Genomic DNA, 18,572 nt, shown 5'->3' with positions numbered 1-18,572 from the left:
TTGAAGGCATAGACGACGTTAGTCTCTTTTAAAGCGTTCTGTTTTGTGTCTGGAGAGTTTCTCATGAGTAGGCTGGCCGTTTTTCTGGTTTTATAGTAAATCGTCAGTTGTATCCTCTGATTTTTGTCTGTAGGGATAACGTTTCTATTAACAATATCTTTCAGGACCCTTTCCTCCGTTTTATGAGCTGTGGAAAAGAAGTTCCTGTAAAATAGTCTAATAGGGGGTATAGGTGTTGTGTTAGTTGTCTCTTCAGAGGTTGCATGGCTTTTCACTTTCCTTCTTATGATGTCTTCGATGAAACCATTGGAGAAGCCGTTATTGACTAGGACCTGCCTTACCCTACAGAGTTCTTCGTCGACTTGCTTCCATTCTGAGCTGTGGCTGAGAGCACGGTCGACGTATGCGTTAACAACACTCCTCTTGTACCTGTCGGGGCAGTCGATGTTGGCATTTAGGCACATTCCTATGTTTGTTTCCTTAGTGTAGACTGCAGTGTGGAAACCTCCGCCCTTTTCCATGACTGTTACATCTAGAAAAGGCAGCTTCCCATCCTTTTCCGTCTCGTAAGTGAAACGCAGCACGGAACTCTGCTCAAATGCCTCCTTCAGCTCCTGCAGATGTCTGACATCAGGTACCTGTGTAAAAATGTCGTCAACATACCTGCAGTATATGGCCGGTTTCAAGTTCATGTCGACTAAGACTTTTTGCTCGATGGTACCCATGTAGAAGTTTGCAAACAGGACACCTAGGGGAGAACCCATGGCGACCCCATCTACTTCCTTATACATGTGCCCATCCGGGCTCAAGAAGGGTGCCTCTTTAGTACAAGCTTGGAGTAGTTTCCTCAGAATACTTTCTGGCATGTCAAGAGGAGTACAGGCTGGATCACGATACACTCTGTCGGCTATCATTCCGATTGTCTCGTCCACAGGTACGTTGGTAAACAGCGATTCTACGTCCAACGAGGCTCTTATCCCTGTGGCCCGTGTGCCCCGCAGTAAGTCCACAAATTCCTTTGGAGACTTCAGGCTGAAGGCGCAAGGAACATAAGGAGTCAGCAGGCCGTTGAGTCGCTTCGCCAGTCTGTACGTGGGTGTGGGTATCTGGCTAATGATTGGCCGAAGTGGGTTTCCAGGCTTGTGCGTCTTGACATTTCCATACGCATATCCAGGTTTATATTCCCCAATGATCTTTGGCAGGTGGAGTCCGGATTTCTTGGCGTTCACAGTTTCGATCAGTTTGTTGACCTTTGCTTTTAATTCGGCTGTAGTGTCCTTCGTTACCCTTTGGAACTTAGTTTGGTCAGAGAGTATGATGTTCATTTTCGCCAGATATTCGTCTTTTTTAAGAATGACATATATTGGCGACTTGTCACCTCTCCTGACAACTATCTCCTTGTTCTCACGAAGGCTTTTAGCTGCCGCTTTAAGCTTGGGGGACAGTATGGTGCTTCTGTAGTTGCCTCGATTCTTTCCTCCTTCTGCAATAAGTTCTGCTTGTAAGGTATCTTTGGTAGTGACCTTCTTTTGTGTCTCGAGGTCGAATATGTCGTCCAACAGAATTTCCAACTCTACTTTCCGGGCCATTTCACTCGGTCTGGACATAACATGACAGTTTATGCCCAGATTTAGGAGAGTGACTTGGTCCTCAGTGAGGTTAATTCCTGCAAGGTTCAGGAAGCCATCTCTTGGTCGTGGAATTGCCATAGGTCCTCCATATAATGTTGTTAGTTTCTTGATAATCCTTGTTTCAGTGCTGAGGTGATGTTGGTCTGTGAGGATGTCGAGGTGTTGTTCAATGCGGGTACGGATACTATGGTCGATGTTGCTATTTCTCCACTCGTTTGTAGCATGAAGCCATGCAACCTCTGAAGAGACAACTAACACAACACCTATACCCCCTATTAGACTATTTTACAGGAACTTCTTTTCCACAGCTCATAAAACGGAGGAAAGGGTCCTGAAAGATATTGTTAATAGAAACGTTATCCCTACAGACAAAAATCAGAGGATACAACTGACGATTTACTATAAAACCAGAAAAACGGCCAGCCTACTCATGAGAAACTCCCCAGACACAAAACAGAACGCTTTAAAAGAGACTAACGTCGTCTATGCCTTCAAATGCCCACTTGGGGACTGTAAGCTCCAAAAAACCCAGTATATAGGCAAGACAACAACATCTCTTTCTAGGCGTTTAACGATGCATAAGCAACAGAGCTCCATTAAGGAACATATAATCTCTTCCCATAACCAAACCATCGCCAGAGAAATCCTAGTAAACAACACAGAAATCATCGATAGATACAGCGATAGCAGGCGGCTTGACGTTTGCGAGGCACTACACATCAAGAAGTCAACACCAGCAATCAACAGCCAATTATTGCACAACTATATTCTACCCACCTCAAGACTCCGCTCCAATATAGAAGCATCAAGAAATATGGACCAATAGGCTTTCTACAAACACTTCTATTCAATACCCATTGTTTCTGTTCTGTCTTGTGTTGATACTTTTAATACCCTATTAATATCCCCTCCTGTTCTGTCTTGTGTTAATGCCACATCACCCTTCCCACCTCACTCAAATGTAGATATAATATCAGAGAGACGTAAGTTCTAATCAGTTGTGTATTTGTGAAGTCTTTGAAAATGTAATAAGTTTTACGAAACGCGCCCGTGTCGCGTCAGACTAGAAATAAAAATTTATTTTGGAGAAGTGATTTTTTATTTACCTCCAACAGTGAAGCGTAATGTACGAAAGATTGAGAAAATTCGTGTTAGAATTATTAATCTTACTTTTTCGGTCATATTTAATAATATATGTCTACAGGAAAGACTGCTACCAAAATATACTAATAAATATATATATATATATATATATATATATATATATATATATATATATATATATATATATATATATATATATATATATATATATATATATATATATGTATATATATAACTGAAAACTCCCACCCCAGAAGTGACTCGAACCCATACTCCCAGATGCCACGCAACTGGTATGTACAAGACGCCTTAATCCACTTGACCATCACGACCGGACATAATGAGGTGATAGCTGAGGCTATTTGAACCACCCCACTGCCGGCACTCGGATAGTAATCTTGGGCATAGCATTTTACCAAATCACCTCATTCTTTGGGGCACACGTGAGGAACACAAATGCGAACAAGCCTGAATGGTCCCCAGGACAATATGCAACTGAAAACTCACACCCCAGAAGTGACTCGAACCCATACTCCCAGATGCCACGCAACTGGTATGTACAAGACGCCTTAATCCACTTGACCATCACGACCGGACATAATGAGGTGATAGCCGAGGCTATTTGAACCACCCCACCGCCGGCACTCGGATAGTAATCTTGGGCATAGCATTTTACCAAATCACCTCATTCTTTGGGGCACACGTGAGGAACACAAATGCGAACAAGCCTGAATGGTCCCCAGGACAATATGCAACTGAAAACTCACACCCCAGAAGTGACTCGAACCCATACTCCCAGATGCCACGCAACTGGTATGTACAAGACGCCTTAATCCACTTGACCATCACGACCGGACATAATGAGGTGATAGCCGAGGCTATTTGAACCACCCCACCGCCGGCACTCGGATAGTAATCTTGGGCATAGCATTTTACCAAATCACCTCATTCTTTGGGGCACACGTGAGGAACACAAATGCGAACAAGCTTGAATGGTCCCCAGGACAAAATGCTACTGAAAACTCACACCCCAGAAGTGACTCGAACCCATACTCCCAGATGCCACGCAACTGGTATGTACAAGACGCCTTAATCCACTTGACCATCACGACCGGACATAATGAGGTGATAGCCAAGGCTATTTGAACCACCCCACCGCCGGCACTCGGATAGTAATCTTGGGCATAGCATTTTACCAAATCACCTCATTCTTTGGGGCACACGTGAGGAACACAAATGCGAACAAGCCTTTCCTATGGGTTCGAGTCACTTCTGGGGTGTGAGTTTTCAGTTGCATATTGTCCTGGGGACCATTCAGGCTTGTTCGCATTTGTGTTCCTCACGTGTGCCCCAAAGAATGTGGTGATTTGGTAAAATGCTATGCCCAAGATTACTATCCGAGTGCCGGCGGTGGGGTGGTTCAAATAGCCTCGGCTATCACCTCATTATGTCCGGTCGTGATGGTCAAGTGGATTAAGGCGTCTTGTACATACCAGTTGCGTGGCATCTGGGAGTATGGGTTCGAGTCACTTCTGGGGTGTGAGTTTTCAGTTGCATATTGTCCTGGGGACCATTCAGGCTTGTTCGCATTTGTGTTCCTCACGTGTGCCCAAAGAATGAGGTGATTTGGTAAAATGCTATGCCAAAGATTACTATCCGAGTGCCGGCGGTGGGGTGGTTCAAATAGCCTCGGCTATCACCTCATTATGTCCGGTCGTGATGGTCAAGTGGATTAAGGCGTCTTGTACATACCAGTTGCGTGGCATCTGGGAGTATGGGTTCGAGTCACTTCTGGGGTGTGAGTTTTCAGTTGCATATTGTCCTGGGGACCATTCAGGCTTGTTCGCATATATATATATATATATATATATATATATATATATATATATATATATATATATATATATATATATATATATATATATATATATATATATATATATATATATATATATATATATATATATATATATATATATACACAAACCAACAAAATCACTAGAGAAAGGGGGTGTGAACAATAAGGAGAGGGGGTACATGTTCCTGATAATTGCATACACAAACATAGATTGAGTGAGATCAAAGATACTGTAGTTAAGTCATGTAATAATACAGCTGCAGACACCAGACATTGTTGCATTCATGGAGACAAAACTTGAAGATAATATTTTAAATGAGGTCATATTCTCAAGGGACTACTCAGTTTGGAGACGAGACAGAAAAATAAGGAAAGGCGATAGTAATAAATAATAAATAAATTTTTATTCAGGTAAGGTACATACATACAAGGTAAGATACAAAAGTTGATGGATTTATAAATAGAGCTAGTACATACAATGCCTAAAGCCACTATTACGCAAAGCGTTTCGGGCAGGAAAAACACCAAGACTAAAACTTAATACTAATTGAGATTAAGAGTATAAATTGTGTTGAGAAAAAAAAAGAATGGAAAAAAGGGGAGGGGGGAAACATTGCAGAAAAAAACAAAAATACAATTTGGTCAACAAAACAGCATTGTTTAAAATAAAAGACATGGGTTGACATTTTGGGGGTAAGGTAGGTTACATTGAGTTAATTAGTTAGTACTTAGTGTTTATCTTAAACTGGTTGGGAGAGGTACAGTGTTGCTGTGCTGGTGAAAGAACACCTAAAGGTAAATTAAATAATGATTGCGAATCCACAAGAAGTTGACATAATAGCGCTAGAGATCTGCAATCAGGATGATAAACTTTCCTTAAAGAATTTGACAAACACTTGCTGATAGGACATGAAGTAAATGAGATGTATGTCAAGTTTTGTGAAATATATGATAAAAGCACAACAAAATTTATACCAAAGGAGAGATGCAGAACTAGGAAAAGGGGTTTGTTCAACAGAAATTGCGAGAGGGCCTGAGACCCAAACACACACAAATGGAATCAATATATAGCAAGAGGCCAAACCCCCAAACATACAAGCGATGCAAAGATGCGAGAAACAGCAGCAGCAGTAAGGAGAGGGACTGAAGGACCATAAATAAAGTGTGAAAATAAACTCGAGTAAATTTTTTTAACTACTCTCGACAGTGAAGAAAAACTAATATTCAGACGATTTGTGTTAGAATCATTAATCTTACACTTTCGGTCATATTCAACAACACAAATATACACACACACACATTCCTGTTGCTGTAGCAGGTGAAGAATTACACACACAGATCACAATAACGTGATGCATCAAATGAACAAATCCACAAGGGCCGTGACGAGGATTCGAACCTGCGTCCGGGAGCATCCCAGACACTGCCTTAATCGACTGAGCTACAACAGGGTAAAAGGGTTGAAACCGAACTTCTACTGAACTTCCTGGATCTTTTCACCCTGTCGTAGCTCAGTCGATTAAGGCAGTGTCTGGGATGCTCCCGGACGCAGGTTCGAATCCTCATCACGGCCCTTCTGGATTTGTTCATTTGATGCATCACATTATTGTGATCTCTGTGTGTGATGATGTAAGGGCGAAGAGAAAGAACGACCTGTTGACATAGCTCGGGTGCAAGGGGAGGGTTGTGTACAAGCCTGGTTTGTGCCTCGGAGAGGCTATGGGATCCAGTAAGATCGTCCTTCCTTTCCTCCCTAGAATCTGGATGTAGCAGGTGCTCAATTGTCAAAAGTGAAAAATTTGGTTTGTCTTCCGAATGCACCATATCGGTAAATTTTTTAATAATCTTTTAAAAATAGTAAATGCCACTATTTTTGCAAAATTATTACAAGATCTATTATTCTAATAAGGGTTTGATAAAATACAGTAGACTACCTACTGGTTTTACCTATAATAAGGTTTGATACAGATGATTATGGATATATTGAAATGCTCTTATTGTTAAGAAGCAATTTTTTAAAGAGTATTTTGTAATGAGCAGCTCTGAAAATCAGTTGATTACAGATAATGCTACATAATACACTTCATGTGTGTATATGTTACAACAAGTGAGGTATATAATAGTATTTATGAGTAAGATGTAATTGTGTCTGACACTGATAAAATTATAAACCATTGTAAACAATTTGTTCACTTTCAAAACTTGGGTAATTACATATGACAGTGTCAGACCACTGAGGAAGAATTGAAACAGGAATTTCCTCAAGTACTTTCATATTTCAGTAATACATCTTCAGAAGGAATCATTCCTCCTGAAGATGTATTATTTAAATATAAAAGTACTTACGGAAATTCCTGTTCCAATTCTTCTTTATATATATATATATATATATATATATATATATATATATATATATATATATATATATATATATATATATATATATATATATATATATATATATATATATATATATATATATATATGCAATTGACGATCACAACAATATATATATATATATATATATATATATATATATATATATGTTTCATTGAATATGACCGCATATTCTGTATTTATTATTTTCTGGTTTAGGGCTTCTATCCCTCTAACTATTTTCTTAGCATCAGGGCTTAATTGGAATAGGAGTTCTCCAAAACTCATTTTCGTACTTTTAAGGTGAAGAAAAGAAGTGATTTACTATAGAGTGTATTACACTTATTTGTATAATTTGCACGACGTGCAAATTATACAAATAAGTGTAATACACTCTATAGTAAATCACTTCTTTTCTTCACCTTAAAAGTACGAAAATGAGTTTTGGAGAACTCCTATTCCAATTAAGCCCTGATGCTAAGAAAATAGTTAGAGGGATAGAAGCCCTAAACCAGAAAATAATAAATACAGAATATGCGGTCATATTCAATGAAACATGTTTGAAAGAAAACCTGCTGCCAGTATACACCAATATATATATATATATATATATATATATATATATATATATATATATATTTTGGTAGCAGTCTTTCCTGTAGACATATATTATTAAATATGACCGAAAAAGTAAGATTAATAATTCTAACACGAATTTTCTCAATCTTTCGTACATTTCTTTTCACTGTTGGAGGTAAATCAAAAATCAATTCTCCAAAATTCATTTTTATTTCTAGTCTGACGCGACACGAGCGCGTTTCGTAAAACTTATTACATTTTCAAAGACACAACTGAATAGAACTTACGCATCTCTGATTTTATATCTACATTTGAGTGAGGTGGAAGGGGTGATGTGACGTTAACACAAGACAGAACAAGAGGTGGCATTAATAGGGTATTAATTTCATCAACACAAGACAGAACAAGAGGTGGTATTAATAGGGTATTAATTTCATCAACACAAGACAGAACACGAAACAATGGGTATTGAATAGAAGTGTTTGTAGAAAGCCTATTGGTCCATATTTCTTGATGCTTCTATATTGGAGCGGAGTCTTGAGGTGGGTAGAATATAGTTGTGCAATAATTGGCTGTTGATTGCTGGTGTTGACTTCTTGATGTGTAGTGCCTCGCAAACGTCAAGCCGCCTGCTATCACTGTATCTATCGATGATTTCTGTGTTGTTTACTAGGATTTCTAGAAATCCTAGTAAAATCCTTAGCAAATAGGGGATATTTGGCTAAGATTTCTGGTAGCAGATCGTTTTGAATGAAATATTTAAACATCTCTGGAACATTTATTATAAAACTGTCTCTGAATTCAGTTCAATTCAATTCAATTGAAGTCTTTTGGCACTCCCTCACATAGTGACAGAGGGTGTGCTTGTTGACCCAGTTTACATTTGGTTAGGTCTACTTCAGCAGATAATTAGAAATCCCAGAGAGAGTTGAAACACAGTTTAAGCCAAACAGTAGTAACATCTAGAAGTCTGCTGATTTTATTGGATGATCCATAGATGTGTGGCTCCTCTTGCATGATAGTATGATGATAGATGGAATTACTGGTGTCAATTTCACTTTGCCTCAGATCTACAAGATCTAGTTGAAGTTCTCGGTGTACTGCTGCTCTCAGATTACTCATTGACAATCCAAGGCTACACTCATACGTCTCCTTTAAAGGCAGATTCTTTGGCTAACTTATCAGCTCTATCATGCATTCGGCGGCCAACATTTATTTATTTATTTATTTATTTATTTATTTATTTATTTATTTATATATATACAAGAAGGTACATTGGGTTTGTGAGAATACATTGGATAGTACAGTATTTACATTCTTGTAAAGCCACTAGTACGCACAGCGTTTCGGGCAGGTCCTTGAGATGAGATGGAGAATTGATGGAGGATGGAGATTGAGAACATGAGATGGAGACCACATGAAATGGACTCTGTTACCATCCTTAATAATTTTGTTGTATTTGTGTCTAGCTTCGGACACGAGCATGTTGCAGTTATGTCTTAAAGAGTTGAGAGCATTTAAGGATGATAAGGAGTCATTTACAATTAATGTATCAAGTTTGGAGACTTGTACACATTTCAGTGCAAGGAGCAAGCAAATAGTTCAGTCTGAAAGGTAGAGGCCCAGTTGTTTATACGGACTCCCCACTCAAAGTATAGGCCATCGCCCATTGTCAGAACAACTGACAATAGCATAGCTATAATGATGTGGACGTTGGGTTTGCTCGGTGCAGAGTTTAACAGCGTGTTTATTAAGATATTAAATAAGGTAGGACTGAGGACACCTTCCTGTGAGGTACCTAGTTCGAAGTCTCTTATTATCATTAATAATTTTGTTGTATTTGTGTCTAGCTTCAGACACGTGCATGTTACAGTATGTCTTAAAGAATTGAGAGCAATTAAGGATGATAAAGAGTCACAATTAATGTATCAGTTTAGAGACTTGTACACATTTCAGTGCAAGAAGCAAGGAAAATAGTTCGGATTGAAGGGGGGGTAGAGGCCCAGTTGTTTATACGGACTCCCCACTCATAATATAAGCTTTTGATACAGTGCCACATAAAAGACTGATTAAAAAGATAGAGGCTCACTATATTGTGGATTCTATATTAAGCTGAATTAGGGCATGGCTATACCAAGGGAATCAAAGATTTAGAATCAATGGGGTTAAGTCGCAACACATGGTTTTACACATGGCCGTTCATGTTTAACAAATTTGCTCTCTTTTTATTCCAGCATAGTTGAGGCAGTTGATAGTGGTAAGGATTGTGATGTTGTGTACCTTGACTTTAGCAAAGCTTTTGATACAGTGCCACATGAAACAATGTTGACCTTCAATAAAGACATTCTGGAAGGCTTCTGTACAAGAGTTAGGATGACCTAGCCTTAGCATTTTTATACCAATTTGACAGTTAATTTCAGTAACACGATAAACAACGCTCGGAATATTAAGTTCCTTCCTCATGTTAAGTATCTTTGTGGTACGAGGGGCATCCAAAGATTATCTTTAAGGCTTCGTTCTGCAAGTTTTCAAGCCCTTTAAGCTTTCTTTCAGTCATCAAGGCAAGCAGAGGTGCAGCATAATCCACTAAAGATCTGATGTATGCAAGGTACATCATTTTGACAATTGTAACATTGGCACCATAGCCTGAGTGATAACCTGCAACATCTCCAAGAGGGCTTATGGAGCCTTTCTTTATACTGACGACAGAGTTTGAATACAAAAGGACAATACAAGGCAAATTTTAAGGTATTTGAATCTGTTAACATAGTCAAGCTGGGAGCCATCACACAGTTGCATCTTGTGAACAGCTCCTCCCTGCCTGGGTGGACACCCGTTTAGTATCTTTGTTTCCTCTGCTGAGATATGATTAAACCTAAGTCCTGACATGAGACTAATACAGAGTTAAGAGTGTTCTGCATGTTAGCATAACAAGTAGTGTGTATCATTATATCATCAGCATACCCAGTAGTGTGTATCATTATATCATCATGTATGATGATACATGATACAAGGAGGTCTAAATTGATCGATCGAACGATCTAAATTGGGTACTGAAATATGGTCAAAAGATTGGCGGATGCCGTTTAATACTGACAAATGTAAGGTTTACATGTATGTAAAAATGTAAGGTCATTTTTTTTATTTTTTATTTGTTTAAAGGATAGGTAATGACGATAGATCGAGTTACAAGATATAAGCTAGATGCATGCATGGTGCTGAGATTATGAAGTCGAATTATCAAAGGGATCTGGGAGTTATGATTAGCAAGAATTTAAAACAAACAAAAATCAATGAACAAATGTTCGTAATAAGGCAAACAGAACACTGGGATTTATGTATTGAAACATTAGTAATAATTAAGATATCAGTTCATTGTTCTTCAGATATATCTTGCTCTGGGTAGGCTCCATTTAGATATATATGCACTTCACTTTTGGTCACAGTATATCCACATCATGGATATAAATTTACTAGAATGCGTCCAGCGGAGGATAACAAAGTTAATACCCCAAAATAGAAACCTGTCATATGAAGAAAGATTGTCAAAGCTTAAATTTCATTCTCTAGAAAGACAAAGAATTATAGCTAGGTGACATGTGGTTTATGTTTTTGTTGATTTGTTTCTATATTTTCATAAATAAAGCATGCTTACTGTCTTATTCCAAGTTTTACGATAATTTTACAAGGTTTAAAATATAAAGCTCAATATATTTCAGCTTTTTTATACCGGAATTATACGTTAATATAACATTATAATAACGTAACGATGTCGTGGAAATAACGTCATATTATTAAAATGCTTCTGCCGGTTTCGGCAGAAGCATTTTATGAAGATTTAATTAAGGAGGTAGATGTATTTAATGCAACATTGAACCGGAAACCATCTAGTATAAAAAGGCATCCCCCCAGAAAAGAAAATTATACACATGACAAGATGCTTAAGGGGTGGACATTAACAATGAGGAGAGCTCACAGGGATTGGAATAGGAATGGTAAGACTGAGGAAGGGAAGAATGCTTTACTGGCAGTTGCTAGGCTGTGTGGGGAGAAGAGAAAGGAAATTAGGAGCAAGTATTGGCAGGAATTTGCAAAGAAAGTTGGGAGTAACAGAAACTTGAAGGAAATCTGGCAAGACGTAAATAAAATAAGGGGTAAAAAGCACAATTTTGTTGCACATCCAGACCCGCAAGGAATTGCAAATGGGCTCGTAAATAAATGGGCGGAAGCTGCCAAACTTAGTTCATTACCCGCTGTAACGAGAGAGTCATTAGATTCTTGGAAAGATCTAAGAAAGGATTTTATACTTATAGCAGGTAACAGTGGTGATGTCACTTGCACAGGTATTACCAGAGAAGAACTAATAACGGCGATTAAAGTTGGGAAATCTACCGCACCTGGGGAGGATGGAGTAACTTATGAAATACTTAATGAACTTGCCACTATGACGAAAAGCCCACTTTTAGACCTCTTTAATATTAGTTATAAAGAGGGCAGTATTCCCAGTAAATGGAAAAAAGCTATGATCATCCCTATCCCTAAAGCCAATGGAGAGTATAGACCTGTGTCTTTAAACTCGCGTTTTTCAATACAATACAATACAATACAATACAATTTTATTTAGGTAAGGTACATACATACAATAAATATTTACAAGGATTGTTTAACTTATAGGTATAGCTAGTACATACAATGCCTAAAGCCACTATTACGCAAAGCGTTTCGGGCATGATAAACATAAATGACAAGCTTAATACTAATTGAGCATAATGAGTAGAATGAAAACAAGAAATGAAAACATAGATGAAGAAGCAGCACAAATACAATTATGTCGACAAACAGCGCTCTTTAAAGAAAAAAACAGACATTGGTTGACAATAGAAGGGTAAGGTAGGTTACAGGGAATTTATTAGGTATAGCTTCGCTTTTAACTTAAACTGGTTGAGAGAGGTACAGTCTTTAACATGGTTGGGAAGGTCATTCCACATTCTGGGCCCCTTGATTTGTAGAGCATTTCTAGTTTGATTAAGTCGTACTCTAGGAATATCAAAACTGTATTTATTTCTGGTGTGATGCTCATGGGTTCTGATACAACCTTCTATGAAGCTTTTGAGAACAGGATTGGCATTATAGTTTAGCGTTTTATATATGTATAATACACATGAGAGAATGTGCAGTGACTTAATGTCTAACATATTCAGAGATTTAAGTAGGGGTACCGAGTGATGTCTGGGGCCAGAATTGGATATTGTCCTAATAGCAGCTTTGTGTTGAGTAATTAGAGGACGTAAGTGATTTTGGGTAGTAGAGCCCCAAGCACAAATACCATAGTTGAGATATGGATAGATAAGGGAGTAATAGAGAGTCACCAGGGCAGGGCGTGGTACATAGTATCTGATCTTAGAAAGAATGCCCACAGTTTTTGAAACTTTTTTTGATATGTTTAGAATGTGTCCCTGGAAATTAAGCTTGTGGTCAATGAGAATGCCAAGGAATTTGCCATCTAATTTGTTACAAATTTGGGTATTGTTTATTTTGAGATTTATTTGATTAGAGGATTTATTGCCAAACAGAATATAAAAGGTTTTGTCAATGTTAAGGGTGAGTTTGTTGGCAGTTAGCCACAGATGGACTTTATTTAGCTCAGTATTTACTGTGGCATTTAGAGCAAGGGGATCAGGACTGGAGTAAATGAAGGTTGTGTCGTCAGCAAATAGAATTGGTTTGAGGTGTTGGGAGGCATTTGGAAGGTCATTAATATAGATGAGAAAGAGGAGAGGGCCAAGTATGCTGCCCTGGGGAACACCAATGTTGATGGGTAGGGTGGGAGAAATTGTATTATTCACAGAAACATATTGGAGCCTGTCAGTAAGGTAGGATTTGAGGTATTGTAGGGAGTGTCCTCTGACTCCATAATGATGTAATTTAAGAAGAAGGTTTTGGTGGTTGACAGTGTCAAAAGCTTTACGCAGGTCCACAAACAACCCAACAGAGAACTCATTTTTATCAAGAGCTGTATGAATCGAGTTAAGCATACTAATAAGTGCATCGTTAGTGCTTCTTTTGGGTCTGAAGCCATATTGGCAAGGGCTAAGTATATTGAGTTTGGCTAGATATGAGTAAAGCTGCTTATAGATTAGTTTTTTAAAAATTTTTGACAGGTTTGGCAGGATAGATATAGGTCTGTAGTTGTTAACATCTGTGAGATTACCACATTTGTGGACAGGCGTTACTCTCGCTTTTTTTAGAATATCTGGGAAGGTTTGGAGTTCAAGTGACTTGTTGAAGAGCAAAGCAATAGCAGGGGCTAAAGATCTGGAGGCTTTTTTGTAAATTAAAGTTGGAATCTCCTCAAGGGCACCAGACTTGGTTTTAAGGGAAAGGATTATCTCATTGACGTCAGTGGAATTAATAGGCTTTAGGTACAGAGACTGTGGATAGTTACCTGAAAGATAGTCATTAATGTCTGTACTGGAAGATGGAATATCATTTGCAAGGGATGAACCAATGGAAGAGAAGAACCTATTGAACTCAGTAGCAGAATCAGAGGCTGAAAGCTGACCATCGTTATTAGACAGGAGAGTCGGTTTGTTATTTAAAGACTTCTTTGATCCCAATATTTGAGAAATTGTTCTCCAAGTTTGTTTAATGTTGCTCTTTATTTGGGTAAATTTATCTTCGTAGTATTTAGTTTTGGCTCGTCTAATTATCTTAGACAGCAATAATGAGTAATTCTTTGAGAATTCTTTGGAGACAATTCCTAACCTATACTTCTTCTCAAGGTCATGTTTTTTATTAATAGATTTAAGTATTCCCTTTGTAAGCCAGGGATTGTTAAGCCTTTTGGTTGTGACTTGTTTTGTAAGCATAGGACAGTGGGTATTATAAAGGCTAAGAGTTTTTTGAAGAAAAGATTGTACTGCACGGTTGATGTCCACTATGTTACCTAACTCGGACTCCCAGTTGACATTATCAGCAGCAGTTATAAAATTGTCTATAGCAGTTTCATTGTGTAGTCTAAAACGTATCACTCTTGACTCAAGAGGTGGTTTGCTAATGTTAGTTAAGAGAAATATGGGGTAATGATCTGTAGTGCTATCGGTGATTATACCTGAAGTAAGCGGAGAGGTTATGTTCGTCCAGATGTGATCGAGCGTCGTGGCAGTGCTATCAGTGATTCTAGTAGGTCTAGTGATTAAGGGTATGAGGAAGCAGGAATTCATACAGTTGAGGAAGCTAACAGCAGTGGGGTGTTCAGGCTCGCAGAGGTCAATATTAAAGTCCCCTGCGATAATTAGGTGGTTTTTGTTCAGTCTGTTATCAAGTATTAGATTTCTAAGGTTTGAGTTGAATTCGGACACATCAGTGTTAGGAATTCTATAAACTGCACCCACAGTCAGGACAGACTCGGCACCCTTGACTCTGACGCTGGCGAAGATATACTCCCCATAGCAGTCTCTGGTTCTAATTTCTTTTAAGCATGTTAGTTCTTGGTGGTAGTAAAGAGCAGTGCCACCACCTCTCTGAATTTGACGACAGTTGTGAATTGCTGAGTAGTTAGGCATGTTAAAGAGCTGAGTAGTATCCTCTTTCAACCATGTTTCAGTAAGTATAATAAAAGAGAATTTGTTGTCAATAGCTTCAATCAAGGCACTAACATCATCGAAGTGTTTACCTAGGGATCTAACGTTCAAATTGATTACAGAGATATTGTGATTATGAGTTAATACATTGTTTACATCATGTGCTGCAAAATATCTGCAATTTAGATCATTAAAGTGATAATTGTCATAGATAGTGGATAAGAGGTTAAGTTCAGGGTCTATACTTGTCTGCATAAAAAAAGCTGATTGCAGGAAAAACAAGGGAAGAAAGGCAAGTAACAAGGTAGAAATAAGCTATAAAATAGGGAAAAAGATGTACACAATACAGAACAAAGCAAACTCAAAAGGGGCTTACAGGGGTACAATGGAGTAAAGGGAGTATGGCTAGGCTAGGCAACCTAGGTAATAAATGAAATTAACGAAAAAACATATAAACATGGACTATACAAAACACAAGATATAGAAATACAAAACAAAAATATAAACAAGACTAAGCAATACAAAAACAAATTGAGCAAAAATGACAAATGAGGTAGATTGCTTACAAGTACTCTCAGGTACACTGTAAGTAACAATTTGCAATTTGAGATACAGGCAAAGCCAGGGGTACAATGGAGTAAGGGAGCATGGCGAGGCTAGGCAACCTAGGTAATAAATGGAATCAAAGAAAAGTTGAATAATAAGCCTAGGCAAATTTAAGCTAATGATTATTAACTATAAATAGTTCAGTTATGACTGTATAATTAATAAGACCTGAAGAACTATTTATGCACTCAATTAAAAAAAATTCAGTAAATGACTAGTTAAGAGTAAGTTAAAAATTAAGTCAGAAAATGAAACAATGAGACTTAGGAAACCTAGCCCCACTAGTTGGCAGGGGGTTAATTAAGTTAATTCACTGGGAGTGATAATGAGCTGAGACAGACCACATTGGGAGAGGAAAGCGTTGAGGTTCTCTTCTTTAGTAATTGTGAACATTTTGCCCTCTGCGGTTTTTCTCACCTTTATCAGTCCATCTCTAACGAAGCACTGATGAATCGCATCTGGGTTTTTTTGACGGATTTGACGCAGGCGGTAGAGGAGGTGCTGTCTGTTCCTAGTCAAGCACTCGTTGATGTATAATCCCGTCCGTTGGGCTACAGCTGTCCGGACTAGATTGGATTTCGTGAACTGGGAAGACAGCTTCAGGCGAATTTTCCGTTGGTTTTGACTTGATGGATTCTTTTTGCCTACTCTGTAGGCAGCAATAACGTCAGATTTGTTTAGAATGAGCTGAAATTTGTCTTTTATGAGATCCAGAGCTATTTCGACACAGTTTTCACCATCATGTTCCACAGGTATATCTTGGGACGACACTATAACAGAGTCTAGCAGCTTTTGCTGGTCTTGTTCATCCTGGGAGACAGAATGCTGGGCTGAAAATGTACTGATACATGCAGTCATTTTGTTGAGGGCTTCCTCCTGTTTTTTAATGGCTTCATCAGTTTTCAGAAGGTTGCTTTCCTCACGGAGATCATTTAAATCATGCTGTAGTTGGTCTTGGCTTGCCTTGCAGTTTCTAATTTCCTCGCGGAGGAGGGTTATTTCTTGTTGTTGTTGTTGGAGATTAGCGCGAATCGCTAGATTCTCATTTAGAAGACTCAAGATGATAGTATTTTGAGACTCGAGGACTTGGCACAACTTTTTGAACCACTGATTCTCGGCCCAGTTATAGAATTCCGGTGAGGGACCGGAAGCTCGCTTGAGTTGCTTATAATGGGATGCTAGCATGTCCATAGGAGAGGGTTGAGATGTCTCTGCTCCCTTGCTCAAAGGGGTGGAGGGGAGGGCAGCACCGCTGCCCTGGACCCCAGAGCTTCCAGACGGAGAAACACGAATATTGTTTGAGTTGGCCGGGATGGTTGCCTTGTTAAGGGGTTTGTTGTCCTTCTTTCTCTGCACAGCCCCATGTTTAGGAGACATGTGTAGCGAGTAGATTATCCCAATAATATACTCGCTCCAAATATAGTGTTAATGTTCCTGTCAACCTTTGGAGATGAATGAGGTGAGGCGTTGCCCGGGCAACACGGTGAGATGCCCGAGCAATATAAGCAGCGGTGTAGCGAACATTAACTAGTCTACTTTCAAGTGTGGTCTAGAGCAGACACTTGCGAGATACTGTACCGACGCTCAGTGCGCTCAACTCACACCAAAGTATCACCTGTGTACTTCTGTATATGCGACCAAATATATATATAGTATCTTAGTGTCTGTGTTTATTTGTCACCATACTTTACGTAACAATAGAACCGTTACACATGATTGGTTAGAATGGACTGGGGGTATATATTGTGAAGAAACTTGCGTCAGGCAGCGCGGTGGCGGCAGCATGCACTGGTACTCACAGCCGTAGAGGAATGTTTTGAAACTTAATTGAGATGGAATGAGTTGATTTTGGCCTCTCCATCATTTTTGTAAAATGATGGAGAGGATCATTTTAAATAGACTTTTATATATAATAGGTGATCAGCTGTCTAGTAATTTGTTCGGGTTCCTCAAAGGAAAAAGTACCTCTGATTGTATTATTAAATGTCTAGCTAATGAAAATGATTATTATAGAATTTTCATTGATTTACAAGGAGCTTTTGATAAAGCCAACAAAGAGGTTATTTTATATGAATTAGCTAGTCTTGGTGTTAAAGGGAAATTATTGCGCTGGATAGGGGATTATCTTTACGAAAGGAAGGCTCAGGTGTGGTATCAAGGTTGTATGTCAGGTGTGAGGTCTTTTGAACTCGGCACACCTCAGGGAGGAGTGTTGAGTCCCACCCTGTTTAATGTACTAATGAATAAGATAGCATCTGAGAGATACTCAAATGGGGTAACTCCGATCATATATGCCGATGATATTTTGTTTCAGGGCAAAGATATTTCAAAGGTTCAAACAGTGTTGGACCATTTCGGAAACCTGTGTCACCATATGGGATTGGTGGTTAATGAAAACAAAACTAAGTTTGAATGTAGAAGTCGGAGCCCCATTGTTTTGAAAATAAACGATAAAAATATAGAGAGTTAATATATATAAATATTTAGGCATATATGTTGGATATACCCATGAGAGTTTGGAAGCTGAGATGAACAGACTGTTGGGTCAATGTCGGAAGAGATTACAACCTCTGAAGGCTTTGGCATGCTGTGGAAAGGGAGTGGGAGTCCCTGTGCTACGAATGTTATACTTGAGTACTGTAAGATCTCTTATTGATTATGCTGCACCTGTCATTTCTTGTTTTGGTAAAGGTAGGATGGGCAAGTTGGAGAAGGTACAAAATGAAGCAATGAGAATTATCTTTGGAAATTATCTTAGCCCAAGAAATGCTATGATTGAGATAATGAGGATGGAGTTGAATCTGCAGAGTATTGGGGATAGAATTTCAGAGATAA

The sequence above is a fragment of the Procambarus clarkii genome, chromosome 41, assembly GCF_040958095.1.
Source record: "Procambarus clarkii isolate CNS0578487 chromosome 41, FALCON_Pclarkii_2.0, whole genome shotgun sequence".
In the NCBI taxonomy this organism is placed as follows: domain Eukaryota; kingdom Metazoa; phylum Arthropoda; class Malacostraca; order Decapoda; family Cambaridae; genus Procambarus; species Procambarus clarkii.
This window is presented reverse-complemented; position numbering follows the sequence as displayed.